The sequence below is a fragment of the Macrobrachium nipponense genome, chromosome 22 (assembly GCF_015104395.2).
Source record: "Macrobrachium nipponense isolate FS-2020 chromosome 22, ASM1510439v2, whole genome shotgun sequence".
NCBI classification, from domain to species: Eukaryota; Metazoa; Arthropoda; class Malacostraca; order Decapoda; family Palaemonidae; genus Macrobrachium; species Macrobrachium nipponense.
The window spans coordinates 33,692,041-33,697,455 of record NC_087213.1 but is presented as its reverse complement, the minus strand read 5'-3'; positions in this window follow the sequence as shown (position 1 = coordinate 33,697,455).

Genomic DNA, 5,415 nt, shown 5'->3' with positions numbered 1-5,415 from the left:
CGAGTACCTGAGTGACTCAGTCGAGTTCTTTGTGAGTGTCCTGCCAGGAAGAACAGTGCGTGAGGGCCCTCCGAATGTAGGCCCTGACTGTGGTGTTCTTGAACCGTGCAGGACATTCGCTGTCACCATTCAGGCAAAGTCCTAAGTTTGTTTTCTTTGTATATACCGAAGTTTTTAGACCATCGTCGGTCTTGGAGACGAGGACGTCGAGAAAGGGGAGCCGGCCTTCGTTGCTGAATTCGACGGTATAATTCAGCGAACTGCACTGCTGGAACATGCGCCGGACAGCTTCAACCTCTTCCTCATTCTCGGCATGTACAAAGACATCGTCGATATATCTTGCGTATTTACGGGGTTTTCTTATATTGGAGAAAACTCTCTCTTCCACAGTACCCATATAAAAATTGGTGAATAGGACACCGAGAGGAGAACCCATCGCGACTCCGTCTTTTTGCCGGAACATCTGGCCTTTATGGGTGGAGAAAGGGGCCTTCTTCGTACATATCTCGAGGAGTGCCCGCAGGGATACTTCTGGGATATTTAGCTGGGATGTAGAGGGGTCCCTGTAGATGTGGTCCATAATGATATCGATGGTCTCGTCGACAGGAACGTTTGTGAAAAGCGATTCTACGTCCAAGGAGGCGATAGTTCCTGTTCCTGGGGAGTCTCGGATTTCTTCGAGGAATTCCGTAGAGGAGCGCAGGCTATATCGGCTTGGTACGTAGGGCGTCAAGATTTGATTAAGGCGCTTGGCCACGCCATACGTCGGGGAGGGTGTCTGGCTGATGATGGGGCGGAGAGGGTTTCCATTTTTGTGTGTTTTAGCGTTGCCGTACAGATAACCAAGGGTGTAATCTCCGATGATTGGTGGGAGGTGCACGGCATTGGTGGCTGCGTTGACACTGCTAATGATATCATTGGCTTCTTTTTTTATTTCGTCTGTAGGGTTTTTAGTAAGGCGCTCGAACTTGGTACTGTCAGACAAGATGGCATCCAACTTCTGGTGGTACTCCGCCGTCTTGATCAGTACGAAGGCTGCTGTTTTGTCTGCACGGCGCACAGTTATGTCTTCTCGTTGACGTAGGGCCTTTGCTGCTTCTTTCATCTCACGGGAGAGGATACCACTATTGTATGTGCCGCGTTCCGTGAGGGCTTCTGCAAGCAGGAGGGGCTGCAAGGAGTCGGTAGTGCTGACGAGATTGCGGCTTTCATATTGTTGTATCGAATCAAGCAGCAACTCAACTTCTAGTCTTTTCTCCAGGGGTTTCGGTTTGGAGATAATGTGGCAGTTCAGGCCTAACCGTAGCAGTTCATCCTGGTCAGGTGTAGGATCATAATCTGTTAGATTGATGTACCCTTCTGTCCGTTGCGGCATCCGAAGCTTGCCCCCATTGAGAGAAATGAGTTTCCGAGTGATGTCCCGCAAGCGTTTCTTCATATCCTTGTCTTGGAGGTGGGCGAGGCATACTTCTATGTTATGCGGGTAACTCAAGTCTTGTAGATTTGGTAGGTCTTCGTTCTGGTTGTCGTCGTCGTCTTCTCCATCAGGATGTTCGGGTTCGATCTCATCTCCTTCGCTGGTGCTGGGACGGACGGCTTCTTCATCGTTCCCTGGGTTGTCTTGCTCGCTACTGTGCTGTAAGGTTGCCCATTCCTCTCGCAGTTTCACGACCTCGTCTCGCAGGGCACGGCGCTCGTCTGTCTTCGCTCTCAGTTGACGCTGAAGGAGGGATGTCCGGAAGCTCCTCGTGTTGTTCTCGTTGCGTGCTGAAGGGTCATGCAGATGTATGTTGGTATATATTGGAAGGAGACCCTCTTTCAAACAAGTTTTATTGAAAGATATTGCTGCATCAGCTGCATTCAACTTGTAAATAGTCTTCTCTATTTTTCTAACAATAGGTTTCTCTCTGCTACTACAACTGGTGATCGAACCCGAAATCCTGATGGAGAAGACGACGACGACAACCAGAACGAAGACCTACCAAATCTACAAGACTTGAGTTACCCGCATAACATAGAAGTATGCCTCGCCCACCTCCAAGACAAGGATATGAAGAAATGCTTGCGGGACATCACTCGGAAACTCATTTCTCTCAATGGGGGCAAGCTTCGGATGCCGCAACGGACAGAAGGGTACATCAATCTAACAGATTATGATCCTACACCTGACCAGGATGAACTGCTACGGTTAGGCCTGAACTGCCACATTATCTCCAAACCGAAACCCCTGGAGAAAAGACTAGAAGTTGAGTTGCTGCTTGATTCGATACAACAATATGAAAGCCGCAATCTCGTCAGCACTACCGACTCCTTGCAGCCCCTCCTGCTTGCAGAAGCCCTCACGGAACGCGGCACATACACTAGTGGTATCCTCTCCCGTGAGATGAAAGAAGCAGCAAAGGCCCTACGTCAACGAGAAGACATAACTGTGCGCCGTGCAGACAAAACAGCAGCCTTCGTACTGATCAAGACGGCGGAGTACCACCAGAAGTTGGATGCCATCTTGTCTGACAGTACCAAGTTTGAGCGCCTTACTAAAAACCCTACAGACGAAATAAAAAAAGAAGCCAATGATATCATTAGCAGTGTCAACGCAGCCACCAATGCCGTGCACCTCCCACCAATCATCGGAGATTACACCCTTGGTTATCTGTACGGCAACGCTAAAACACACAAAAATGGAAACCCTCTCCGCCCCATCATCAGCCAGACACCCTCCCCGACGTATGGCGTGGCCAAGCGCCTTAATCAAATCTTGACGCCCTACGTACCAAGCCGATATAGCCTGCGCTCCTCTACGGAATTCCTCGAAGAAATCTGAGACTCCCCAGGAACAGGAACTATCGCCTCCTTGGACGTAGAATCGCTTTTCACAAACATTCCTGTCGACGAGACCATCGATATCATTATGGACCACATCTACAGGGACCCCTCTACACCCCAGCTAAATATCCCAGAAGTATCCCTGCGGGCACTCCTCGAGATATGTACGAAGAAGGCCCCTTTCTCCACCCATAAAGGCCAGATGTTCCGGCAAAAAGACGGAGTCGCGATGGGTTCTCCTCTCGGTGTCCTATTCGCCAATTTTTATATGGGTACTGTGGAAGAGAGAGTTTTCTCCAATATAAGAAAACCCCGTAAATACGCAAGATATATCGACGATGTCTTTGTAAATGCCGAGAATGAGGAAGAGGTTGAAGCTGTCCGGCGCATGTTCCAGCAGTGCAGTTCGCTGAATTATACCGTCGAATTCAGCAACGAAGGCCGGCTCCCCTTTCTCGACGTCCTCGTGTCCAAGACCGACGATGGTCTAAAAATTTCGGTATATACAAATAACAAACTTAGGACTTTGCCTGAATGGTGACAGCGAATGTCCTGCACGGTTCAAGAACACCACAGTCAGGGCCTACATTCGGAGGGCCCTCACGCACTGTTCTTCCTGCAGGACATCACAAAGAACTCGACCGAGTCACTCAGGTACTCGTTAATAACGGGTATCCGAATCGACTTATTAATAAAGAAGTCCGAACAGCGTTGGATCGGTGGTATAGCGAGAGTGAGAGACCGCAGCCCCACCCCCATGAGAAGATCAAGCTGTTTTACAAAGCCACAATGCACGCACGTCACCGTGAGGACGAGGATGCATTGAGGAAAATCATCAGAGAAAATGTGACCCCCACCGAAGTCGACAAAGAACTCGAACTCGTGATTTATTACCAAAATCGACGTACCCGCGACCTTATCATGAAGAACAACCCGACCCCCCCAGCAAGAGACCTCTTGAAACAGTCGAATGTAGTCTACCAATTCTCATGCCCCGTCCGTGGATGTCCCGGCTCTTATGTTGGTATGACTTCTATGAAACTGTCCAAGAGGATTTCTTGCCACGCACAAGATGGGGCAATTAAAAACCATACTATGACAGCACACCAGGAAGCCATCTCCCGCGACGGTATTATCAAGAATATTAAGATAATAGGGAGGGCTCCTGACCAACGACGTTTGCGACTGCTCGAGGCACTCCTCATACAACAAGAGAAGCCCTCATTGAATACGACGCAGGAAGTGCTCTTCCTCCCCTCCAACCTAAGGAGACATATGTACATAAATAATAGCACAAGTAATACCAGACCGAACGACACTCCCGATCAAAGAATACCAGATGAGACAAGCAGCCCATCAGCCAATGACAACGCGAGCCGTCGTGACACAGCGCCCAGGGAAGTCATGCCCCAGCCTCGACGATCAGCTAGGCTGCAACAGCGCAACCTTCAACGACGAGAAGCGTCTTGAAGAAAACTTCTTTCAACCAATAGCTGGAGCGCATTGCGCCACCAGCCAATGAAAACGCAGCTCGCGGTTGACCCCCTGCTGACCTGCCGCTATATATTGAGTAGATCTTGACAATACCTACAGTTCTCTCACTGATCCCACAGTGAGAAGAACTTCTCCTCCCTGAGACCTGCCTGCCGACTGCTGCTGGATACTGCCTGCTGCTGCTGCTGCTGCCGCTGCCGATTCCCGAGGGCCTGCCGACGACTTCCGCCGCCGCTGCTGCTTCCCAAGGGCCTGTCGACTGCTGCTGCTGCTGCTGCTGCTGCCGCCGCCGCCGCCGCTGCTGCCTGCTGTCTGCTCTCCTGTAGGGGCCGCCCCTGCTGCCTCTCCTGCAGAGTAGACTGCCGAAGGGCGCCCCCAGCGTCGCCTGCTGCAAATTTGAAGGCCTTGCCTAATAATTATTGCTGAGATTCAGCCAATGTTATAAGGAAAATAACGATTGACTTTAAATAAGTCTCTACTTCCAAATAACCTTCCATTACTAACAGACTCTCCTGTGGAAAATCTGGTAGCCGTTGTGGTCTTAAAACTCCAGTTGAAGCAGGACCCAAGAGTCAAAATCTCCCACTCTCGCCGTCTGTGGCAAGTGGCACAGGACTGATAGGCTTGGCGCCTATAAGCCAAGAACCTAGGATAGGAGATAGGTGTTTGAGAGGATTGGCACTATAAGCCAAGAGAAAGTTTGTGAGTGTGAGTGTGTGTACTTGAAAACAGTAAACTGTTTTGTGTTTTATTATTCCTTCCCCATCTTAAGGACCTCCCAGACTGTAGGACTTGACTGCTGGGTCGTCTTAGTGCTCGGAGAGCAGTAAGGAGATTCCCCAGCTGCAACTGCTGCAGTCAGTAAACAGCTACCAATAGGCTAGATAGGGCCCCCCTTCAAACAGAAAAGAAAATATTACAATAATAATAATAATAATAATTATAATAAAACAGCATTAGAAATAATAAAATAGTAATAATAAAGTAAAGTAGAGTAAAGTAAAAGAAAGTCAAGTAGAGTAAAGTAAAGCACAAGTAATATTATAATATATTATATATATATATACATATATATATATATATATATATTGTTACAGT